Raw genomic sequence first — 11,956 nt, forward strand, 5'->3', positions numbered from 1 at the left:
TATCCAAGACCTTAACATATTTACCTGAAATTGTGAGCCTATCAGCTTCCCTTTCTTCATCTGAGCTGACTAACCCTGTGGTGATATATTGTGTACCCTAATAAACTTGCCTGAGGATCAGAGGACAGAGCCAGCCACTAGATTAGACATAGAGGTCAGGCAGTGGCGGCACACACCTTTAATCCTATCACTCAGGAGGCAGAGATCCGTCTGCATCTCCGTGAGTTCAAGGCCACACTGGGAACAGAGCCAGGCAGTGGTGGCACATACCTTTGATCCCAGTACTGGGAAGTACACAGGCCTTTAATCTCAGGAAGTGATATCTGGGCAGAGAAAGGTATATAAGGTGTGAGGAAACAGGAACTCACTCTCTTTAGACTGAGGATTTCGTAGAGGTGAGAACTAGTGGCTGCTGCTCTCCTTCTCTGATCTTTCAGCTTTCACCCTGATAATCTGGCTCTGGGTTTTTTTTATTAAAAGATCATCTAAGATTCAAACAACAAACCCCAAATTAGTGGACTCTTCCCAATCCACCGAAAATATTTAAAACTCCAGGCCTCCAGGGGGAAAGTGGATTTTGGTTCCCTCTTGACTCTGCAAGGAATCTGAGACTGTTCCTGTCTTCTCATTCTTTAATCGACGGAGAAAATTAACCTGATCAAGACACCTGGATGGTAACATTTGGGGAAGAATCCATTTTCCTCACCGTTTGCTATGATGTCGTTGTTCACCTTCAACCAACTCTACAGCCTCTTGCAGTCGCCTCACACTATTTGGTGTCTAGTCCCCAAGAGACCATATTCGATGGAATGGCCAGTCTCCAAGGGCAAGGTGCCAGGTGTCTATAGAATGAAGTGAAAGCCAGAACAACAGAGTATAGGTGACACAGGGAACATCTGTAGTCCTCTGTGTCTTGGATCTAGAACACCTTATTTTTTTCTCAAGACATTGGACAAGTCCTGATGAAGCAATGTAGTAGTGGGGGGTCTGCAAGGTTCCCCTAAAACAACCCCAACCAGTCTTTAAACTTCCGTGAGCACTAACTTGTGACTTATCAAACTGGTAGAAACAGGAAATTTCACAAGTTATTTATGCTTTCATGTCATTGTAGTATGCCGACCACGGCTGTCCTTCCCCTAAATGACCACATCCGACTCCCAGAAAACCCACATGCTCGTTACACTATGTGGTAAAAGGTCTTTCTACTTCTGGATAAGGATCTCTTTAAGGTTCATTTTATTTTTCTGTTCTATGAGTGCTCAGGTACCTGAAGAGGCCACAAGAAGGCATTAGATGCCCTAGAGATAGGGTTACAGATGGTTTCAAGGTTGCTGGGAACTGACCGCTGGTACCCTGAGAGAGCAGGAAGCTTCTTAATGAAGGGCTCTAGCATGTCAACTGTTAGATTATACTCCTAAAGCTAGCCAAAGAAGGCCACTTCCTCCTCCTAAGGCTGACCGCCAAGGTCCAGCTATCAAAGTATTGAAGTCTAGCAATCAAAAGCCCCCCTTTTGGCTAACCTATTTACATGCCCAATTTAAACCAACTAACCCATCCTAACATGGGATTTCCCCCTTTCCTTGATAAACTTCCATTTGACTATGGGCCACATCTGTCTCCTCTCTACCCAGAGGCAGTCCTTTGTCCTCTGGGGCAAACATCCCTTCCCCTTCTCCCTTGTCCCCTTCCCCTTCTCCCTCATCCTCTGTCTCCTGTTTTTGTCTCTTATTCCTTGTCCTTTGACCCTCTGGGGCACATAAATCCCCTTTGTGCTGAGAACTCGGTCTTGGTGTGTCCTTCACCCCCTCTATCCTTTCACTTAACAACTGAGCTATCTCTCCAGGCCTAGGGCTGAAGATCTTGATACAGAGGATCCCACTATCAGCATAAGGGAGCTTATCAACGAAAGGACAGGTCAGTCAACATCAGAGGTGTGATGTGAGAAAAACAAAACCAGCCATTGGTGACTGAAGATGCAAACAGACAGGAATGTGGGAGGCCTCCGCAAGCTGCCAAAGGGAATGGATTCTCTCCTGGAACCTCTCAGAAGGGATATGGCTCTGTTGATATCTTGGCCAGCTCAGTGAGCCCTGTACTAACCACTGGAACTGTACTGGACATCTACTATGCCAGTGAGTCAGCTCCTGGGAAGGTCAATGCAGCAGAAAGAAAAAACGAATTCAACACAGCTAAATGAGGTCAGATCTGTAGCTCACAAGTTTGGTCTTTCAATTCAGGTTCAGAATGATTCCACTGTGAATAACCTTCGACAGCAGGAAGTACACGTCTATGAAACCTCCCAAACTGTGTGAGACTTTTATTTTATTAGTTCCTCTTCTCAAAAGAGAAGTTTCTAGCTCTGATTGAGTCCTATAGGCAGGCAAATAAGGAGCAAGGTTTTTTTTTTTTTTTCCACACCTCAGGCACATGAAAGTTGTATACCAGACAGAAGTGATCAGCAGGCCTCACACAGACCGCCCCAGCAAGAACATCACTCCTAGCCTCCCTGCTTTTGAAATAACAAATGCCTAAACAAAATTCTCTTATTTTCCCTATCCCTTGAGTCAGAGGTACTTCAGAGACTTAGTGTTGAGGGTCTTCCCTGGAGCTGCGCTCTCCAAACCCCCAGCCAAGCAGCAGCTCCACCCCAGAGGGTATTTAAAGTCCAGCCCAAGACTTCCCCTCCTGATTCTCCCTGTGGTTTCTCCTGTTCTCCTGAGACCACTCAGGAATGCTCTGCTCAGATTAAACCTGGATTTATTAATTTGGCCTGATCTGACTTACTACATTGGCGGCGTTACTCACTACTGGGGGATTTAAACTTTCCACTTAGCTTTCAGGGCAGTTAGTACATCAGTCACGTTAACTCCTTCCAAACCCAAAGTTCAGAATTTTGCTCTCGGTACACAGCAGTGTGAAGGTCCATTTTCACAGCTTTCCCACAAGGAGAAGAAATAAAGACAGCTATTGGGGGAATTGCTCAACCTGGGCTACTATTTCCCAGTGTGCATTTCTTGACCTTGCCTTTCTTGGAGTCAAGTGTGCATTTCATGTGACATGATCTGATTTTGTTTTGTTTTTTTTCAAGACAGAGTTTTCTCTGTGTAGCCCTGGCTGTCCTGGAACTTGCTCTGTAGAGCAAGCTGGCCTCAAACTCAGATCCACCTGCCTATGCTTCTTAAGTGCTGAGATTAAAGGTGTGTGCCACCACTGCTCGGTAAAGATGGGATTTTTTTTTAAAAGATTTATTTATTTACTATGTATACAGCATTTATGACTGCAGGCCAGAAGAGGGCACCAGATCTCATTACAGATGGTTGTGAGCCACCATGTGGTTGCTGGGAATTGAACTCAGGACCTCCGGAAGAGCAGTCAGTGCTCTTAACCTCTGAGCCATCTCTCCAGCCCCAAGATAGGATTTTTAAAAGATCTTCAAGTGCATATAAACATAGAAGAATCACTGACCTCATATCATAATGTAATAACCCAATTGGGTGTCTGCAGCCATGCTAAGGCCTGGGAGCATGTTTTCAAGCTCTCTTTCTCCAGTAGAATTTCTTTCTAAGCCAGTATGGATCAGCATCGAGCAATTCCAAGCTTCCAGTGCTGCACTGTTGGAGGAAATAAGGCACAAATTCAGGAGGCCAGGCAAGTACCGTGACAGGTTCCTAATAACTCAGTTAAGAACTAGGCCTCAGTTCCTGCCTCTTGAAACTGAACAAGACAGTTTCTGAGAAAGACACGAACAAATGTCAGTCACCAACACCCCTTGACAGTAAGGATGAGGGGAACTCCATGTATTAGGCCTATGCCACTCTCCCCCCATCCCAAGTACCTCAAGGCAATTAACCAAATAAGGACAAAGCCTGGGACTTGTCCAGACTTGCCCCAAAATAAAAAAGCTATAGCCTTAGCCAACCCCTGCTAACCCTAACCAATTAGAAACATACTAATATGATTGTCACTTGCATAAGCCAATCCTAGATACAATGACCTCACTACCTTTAGAATTCCTTTAGTTGTGTATAAAAGAGCCTGTAAGGTTTTCCTAGGGGTCATCATTTTGCCTTTGTACCGGATGTGAGGCCCCAGCATGCTGGCATCCTTACTCTCAAGATAATAAATGTTCTTGGTGATTGCATATATGAATGGTGGTCATTTGTGGGACTTCTCCAGACCCTAACACAAATAAGATGGAAATGGTAGATGATGGGATTAAAGACATGGTCCAGCTACACCACTGGGCTTCTAGGAAACACCTTTCAAGTGCTGAGGTGGGAAAATGAGAAGTTTGTGTGCACCCCAGGCATTGCTACTACTCCTGTGCTAAGAAAACTTTACTATACATGGTGTCTTTTAGTGGAGGGGTTTTCTTAGCACAGGAGTAGTAGCAATGCCAGCCAGAAGGAAACTGATGTGGGTGGAAGCAGAAGACCTTCAAGCTAGGGGAGTAGGGAGGGAAATGTGGCTGTACTGGTTAGCCTTTTTTTTTTTCTTTCATCAGATTGACCTACAGGCAAGCCTATGGGACATTTTCTTAATTAATGATTGATGAGGGAGGGCCCAGCCCACTGTGGGTGGTGCCACCCCTAGGCAGGTGTATAAGAAAGCAAACTGAGCAAGCCATGAGGAGAAAGGCAGTAAGCAGAACTCCTCTATGCCATAGAGTCTATGGGTTCTATGTCCATGTAGTTCCTGTCTTCAGGTTCCTGCTCTGACTTTTCTTAATGGTGGATTGGGACCTGAGTTCCTCAAGTTGGTTTTGGTTATAGTCTTTATCACAACAACAGAAAGCCAGTGGTGGTGCAGTAATAGTACACAGCACCACAGGGAGACTGGCATGGCATTGCTCTAGAGTCTGGGTTCATAGCAGGGGTGCATGCTTGAGCTGAGAGCAGAGGGGTGTCACTGGGGTGCAGAGAAGGCATTTTGGTTCATGTGAGAGGCCTTTGAGGTTCAGACCTGATGCAGTCCTAAACCCAGAGGACTAATTGTACATTTTAATATATGGTGAGAGGAAGTCTTCAAAAGGATTTCTTTGGAGGTTTTTACTAAATGGACTCAGAGGAGGGTGGTGGAAGCACATTTGCATAGAGCCTGCACTTTAGGAATGTTGTGGCTGACCAACAATGTCTGCATTATTGTTCCATCTGTGACATGCCAGGAGATAGGGATAACCAAGAGAAAGAGGACTGCAGTTACAGAACTAGATGATCTTACTGTCAGGGCATAAGTGTCCCAAGGGACACACTAGGACCAACACTAATCTTGGAGTTCAAGGATAGGCAGGGCCCATGGTCTGTGCAAGACCCCATCACAGAATTTTTTTTTTTGTTTTTGTTTTTCGAGACAGGGTTTCTCTGTGTAGCTTTGCGCCTTTCCTGGAACTCACTTGGTAGCCCAGGCTGGCCTCGAACTCACAGAGATCTGCCTGGCTCTGCCTCCGAGTGCTGGGATTAAAGGTGTGCGCCACCACCGCCCGGCCCCATCACAGAATTATTAAGGGGCAAGCCAAACATTGGCTTTCTTCCTTTTCTCCATTTCCCAATTGGCTTAGTTTTCATTAACCTGCCTATCAAACTAAAAGTATAGAAAGCTTTTCATCAAATAAGCCTAGGTGTGTGCATTTATGTGGCTGTTGTCTCCAGGAAAATCTAAGCTGGAGATTATTCCTTGCAGATGATCTGGGTTGTGTGTGTGGGGGGGTGTCATCCATGGAGCAGTGAAGCAGATCAGACCGAGCCGTAGAAGAAACTTAGTCATAAGGAAAGTCACAGCTCGGCCCACAGAGAGTCCTGACAGGGTGCTGGCACTGGAGAGCGACCCTGGGTTGAGGCAAGGTGAGGGAGATGAGTCCTAATACTCCTGCACAGTCAAACATTGAGTAGGAACTGCCAAGGAGTGGGAACATGACCTTGGTCTAAGGACGAAAGCTCTGGAGAGTCAGAGACAGGACCAGTGGGGCTCCCATGAGGGAAAGAGAGGACTTCAGGTTTAGAGGAGGTGATCTGGGGGCTGCACTGTTGTGCTCTCTGTAGTCCCTCCCTGGTACTCTTGTCCCTGCGGTGACAAAACACTGATCAAAAGCAACTTGGGGAGGGAAGGGTTGTTTCACCTTACAGCTATCGGGTCACACTATCACTGAGGGAGGTCACTGTATCTCACCTTACAGCTATCGGGTCACACTATCACTGAGGGAGGTCACTGTGTCTCACCTTACAGCTATCGGGTCACACTATCACTGAGGGAGGTCACTGTGTTTCACCTTACAGCTATCGGGTCACACTATCACTGAGGGAGGTCACTGTATCTCACCTTACAGCTATTGGGTCACACTATCACTGAGGGAGGTCACTGTATCTCACCTTACAGCTATCGGGTCACACTATCACTGAGGGAGGTCACTGTATCTCACCTTACAGCTATCGGGTCACACTATCACTGAGGGAGGTCACTGTATCTCACCTTACAGCTATCGGGTCACACTATCACTGAGGGAGGTCACTGTATCTCACCTTACAGCTATTGGGTCACACTATCACTGAGGGAGGTCACTGTATCTCACCTTACAGCTATCGGGTCACACTATCACTGAGGGAGGTCACTGTGTCTCACCTTACAGCTATCGGGTCACACTATCACTGAGGGAGGTCACTGTGTTTCACCTTACAGCTATCGGGTCACACTATCACTGAGGGAGGTCACTGTGTCTCACCTTACAGCTATCGGGTCACACTATCACTGAGGGAGGTCACTGTGTCTCACCTTACAGCTATCGGGTCACACTATCACTGAGGGAGGTCACTGTGTCTCACCTTACAGCTATCGGGTCACACTATCACTGAGGGAGGTCACTGTATCTCACCTTACAGCTATCGGGTCACACTATCACTGAGGGAGGTCACTGTATCTCACCTTACAGCTATCGGGTCACACTATCACTGAGGGAGGTCACTGTATCTCACCTTACAGCTATCGGGTCACACTATCACTGAGGGAGGTCACTGTATCTCACCTTACAGCTATCGGGTCACACTATCACTGAGGGAGGTCACTGTATCTCACCTTACAGCTATCGGGTCACACTATCACTGAGGGAGGTCACTGTATCTCACCTTACAGCTATCGGGTCACACTATCACTGAGGGAGGTCACTGTATCTCACCTTACAGCTATCGGGTCACACTATCACTGAGGGAGGTCACTGTATCTCACCTTACAGCTATCGGGTCACACTATCACTGAGGGAGGTCACTGTATCTCACCTTACAGCTATCGGGTCACACTATCACTGAGGGAGGTCACTGTATCTCACCTTACAGCTATCGGGTCACACTATCACTGAGGGAGGTCACTGTATCTCACCTTACAGCTATCGGGTCACACTATCACTGAGGGAGGTCACTGTATCTCACCTTACAGCTATCGGGTCACACTATCACTGAGGGAGGTCACTGTATCTCACCTTACAGCTATCGGGTCACACTATCACTGAGGGAGGTCACTGTATCTCACCTTACAGCTATCGGGTCACACTATCACTGAGGGAGGTCACTGTATCTCACCTTACAGCTATCGGGTCACACTATCACTGAGGGAGGTCACTGTATCTCACCTTACAGCTATCGGGTCACACTATCACTGAGGGAGGTCACTGTATCTCACCTTACAGCTATCGGGTCACACTATCACTGAGGGAGGTCACTGTATCTCACCTTACAGCTATCGGGTCACACTATCACTGAGGGAGGTCACTGTATCTCACCTTACAGCTATCGGGTCACACTATCACTGAGGGAGGTCACTGTATCTCACCTTACAGCTATCGGGTCACACTATCACTGAGGGAGGTCACTGTATCTCACCTTACAGCTATCGGGTCACACTATCACTGAGGGAGGTCACTGTATCTCACCTTACAGCTATCGGGTCACACTATCACTGAGGGAGGTCACTGTATCTCACCTTACAGCTATCGGGTCACACTATCACTGAGGGAGGTCACTGTATCTCACCTTACAGCTATCGGGTCACACTATCACTGAGGGAGGTCACTGTATCTCACCTTACAGCTATCGGGTCACACTATCACTGAGGGAGGTCACTGTATCTCACCTTACAGCTATCGGGTCACACTATCACTGAGGGAGGTCACTGTATCTCACCTTACAGCTATCGGGTCACACTATCACTGAGGGAGGTCACTGTATCTCACCTTACAGCTATCGGGTCACACTATCACTGAGGGAGGTCACTGTATCTCACCTTACAGCTATCGGGTCACACTATCACTGAGGGAGGTCACTGTATCTCACCTTACAGCTCTCGGGTCACACTATCACTGAGGGAGGTCACTGTATCTCACCTTACAGCTATCGGGTCACACTATCACTGAGGGAGGTCACTGTATCTCACCTTACAGCTCTCGGGTCACACTATCACTGAGGGAGGTCACTGTATCTCACCTTACAGCTATCGGGTCACACTATCACTGAGGGAGGTCACTGTATCTCACCTTACAGCTATCGGGTCACACTATCACTGAGGGAGGTCACTGTATCTCACCTTACAGCTCTCGGGTCACACTATCACTGAGGGAGGTCACTGTATCTCACCTTACAGCTATCGGGTCACACTATCACTGAGGGAGGTCACTGTATCTCACCTTACAGCTCTCGGGTCACACTATCACTGAGGGAGGTCACTGTATCTCACCTTACAGCTCTCGGGTCACACTATCACTGAGGGAGGTCACTGTATCTCACCTTACAGCTATCGGGTCACACTATCACTGAGGGAGGTCACTGTATCTCACCTTACAGCTATCGGGTCACACTATCACTGAGGGAGGTCACTGTGTCTCACCTTACAGCTATCGGGTCACACTATCACTGAGGGAGGTCACTGTATCTCACCTTACAGCTATCGGGTCACACTATCACTGAGGGAGGTCACTGTATCTCACCTTACAGCTATCGGGTCACACTATCACTGAGGGAGGTCACTGTGTCTCACCTTACAGCTATCGGGTCACACTATCACTGAGGGAGGTCACTGTATCTCACCTTACAGCTATCGGGTCACACTATCACTGAGGGAGGTCACTGTATCTCACCTTACAGCTATCGGGTCACACTATCACTGAGGGAGGTCACTGTATCTCACCTTACAGCTATCGGGTCACACTATCACTGAGGGAGGTCACTGTATCTCACCTTACAGCTATCGGGTCACACTATCACTGAGGGAGGTCACTGTGTCTCACCTTACAGCTATCGGGTCACACTATCACTGAGGGAGGTCACTGTGTCTCACCTTACAGCTATCGGGTCACACTATCACTGAGGGAGGTCACTGTATCTCACCTTACAGCTATCGGGTCACACTATCACTGAGGGAGGTCACTGTATCTCACCTTACAGCTATCGGGTCACACTATCACTGAGGGAGGTCACTGTATCTCACCTTACAGCTATCGGGTCACACTATCACTGAGGGAGGTCACTGTATCTCACCTTACAGCTATCGGGTCACACTATCACTGAGGGAGGTCACTGTATCTCACCTTACAGCTATCGGGTCACACTATCACTGAGGGAGGTCACTGTGTCTCACCTTACAGCTATCGGGTCACACTATCACTGAGGGAGGTCACTGTATCTCACCTTACAGCTATCGGGTCACACTATCACTGAGGGAGGTCACTTTATCTCACCTTACAGCTATCGGGTCACACTATCACTGAGGGAGGTCACTGTATCTCACCTTACAGCTATCGGGTCACACTATCACTGAGGGAGGTCACTGTATCTCACCTTACAGCTATCGGGTCACACTATCACTGAGGGAGGTCACTGTATCTCACCTTACAGCTATCGGGTCACACTATCACTGAGGGAGGTCACTGTATCTCACCTTACAGCTATCGGGTCACACTATCACTGAGGGAGGTCACTGTATCTCACCTTACAGCTATCGGGTCACACTATCACTGAGGGAGGTCACTGTATCTCACCTTACAGCTATCGGGTCACACTATCACTGAGGGAGGTCACTGTATCTCACCTTACAGCTATTGGGTCACACTATCACTGAGGGAGGTCACTGTATCTCACCTTACAGCTATCGGGTCACACTATCACTGAGGGAGGTCACTGTATCTCACCTTACAGCTATCGGGTCACACTATCACTGAGGGAGGTCACTGTATCTCACCTTACAGCTATCGGGTCACACTATCACTGAGGGAGGTCACTGTATCTCACCTTACAGCTATTGGGTCACACTATCACTGAGGGAGGTCACTGTATCTCACCTTACAGCTATTGGGTCACACTATCACTGAGGGAGGTCACTGTAGCACCTGGAAGTAGGAATTGATGCACAGGCCACAGAGAGCACTTTTTTTCACTCTTACTCTTTGTTTTTTTGGGGCCCTGCCACCCAGCTCCCAAATAAATACACGGAGACTTATTCTTACTTATGAATGCCCAGCCTTAGCTTGGCTTGTTTCTAGCCAGCTTTTCTTTTTTTCTTTTTTCTTTTTTTTTTTGGTTTTTCGAGACAGGGTTTCTCTGTGCAGCTTTGTGCCTTTCCTGGAACTCACTTGGTAGCCCAGGCTGGCCTCGAACTCACAGAGATCCGCCTGGCTCTGCCTCCCGAGTGCTGGGATTAAAGGCGTGCGCCACCACCGCCCGGCTAGCTTTTCTTAACTTAAATCATCCCATCTACCTTTTGCCTCTGGGCTTTTACCTTTCTCTATTCTATATTCCTTTCTTTCCTTCTTACTCCATAGCTGACTGTGTGACTGTGTGGCTGGCCCCTGGCATCCTTCCTTCCTTCTCATTTTCTTACTCCTCTTCTCCTCCTTTTATCTATTCTCTCTGCCCGCCAGCCCCACCTATTTCTCTCTCCTGCCTAGCTATTGGCCATTCAGCTCTTTATTAGACCATCAGGTGTTTTAGACAGGCAAAGTAACAGCTTCACAGAGTTACATAAAAGAATGCAGCACATGTTTGCATCATTAAACAAATATTCCACAGCATAAATGAATGTAACACATCTTAAGTTAATATTCCACAACACTTCTTACTGGCTTCCTCCCCATGCCTTGCTCAGTTTGCTTTCTTATACAACTCAGGACCACCTGCCTGGGGTGGCACCACCCACAGTGGTCTGCCCCCCCCCCCATCAATCATTAATCAAGAGAATGCCCTCACATGCTTCTCCACAGGCCATTCTGATTAAAGCATCTAATTAATTGAGATTCCCTCTTCCCAGATATATCTAGGTTTGTGTCCAGCTGTCAAAACCCAACCTTTACATACTCTTATCATCCTCTATCTCATAGACCATATTCTGGGAGTAGCTTCTCCAAATACTAAAGACCCTCTTTTCCCGGGAGGCTGGCTTCAGAGTGGAGGCAATTTTCCTGCGTTCTGTCTCTTGAGTACTGGAATTGCAGGTTTGTGACTCCACTCTCAGCTTCTAAGACAAAAGTGAGTGGTATCAACTGCACACCTTGTCACTGAGGCTAGTCTTGGGGGGTATATCTGGCATCCTCTTCTCCCTTTCTAGAGCCCTGTATCCCAACTAGCAGCTTGACTGGGATAGCTGCTTTACCTGATGGTACTCATTGATAGCCTCATTCCTGAATCACTACCTGTCATGGCCTTCTTCAGCCACAAATACTGCTTCGAGTTAGGCGGTAGGGTCAGGCAGCATCTCAGCAGATCACCTGGGTACCACACACATGCTTGTCTGCCCCTGGTTGTGACAGCAGCCGGATTGTTCCTGCTGACCAGGATCAGTTACTGCTCTCTTTACATGCTGACTGCATGGCATGGGAAGCCTGCAGGTCTCAGTGGAAGCCACAGCTTCAGCCTTAGTGGGATGCTTGTCTTGTGGTGGGTACGTTCCCCTCTGAGAACCAAGACCTCTTCACCACAGAGCCCAG

At 47.7% G+C, this 11,956-nt stretch overlaps 1 long non-coding RNA gene across 1 annotated transcript; it reads right to left on the reverse strand.

The window, feature by feature from the left end:
* Positions 1-618: 618 nt before the first annotated feature.
* Positions 619-11,738, reverse strand: LOC131920181 (uncharacterized). The gene is made up of 3 exons (XR_009381532.1): positions 11,623-11,738; positions 3,466-3,611; positions 619-842 (listed from the first exon to the last, which is right to left on the reverse strand). It is a non-coding gene; the product is annotated as an uncharacterized LOC131920181 (long non-coding RNA).
* Positions 11,739-11,956: the final 218 nt, after the last annotated feature.

Source organism: Peromyscus eremicus, chromosome 9, assembly GCF_949786415.1.
Source record: "Peromyscus eremicus chromosome 9, PerEre_H2_v1, whole genome shotgun sequence".
Taxonomy (NCBI): Eukaryota; Metazoa; Chordata; class Mammalia; order Rodentia; family Cricetidae; genus Peromyscus; species Peromyscus eremicus.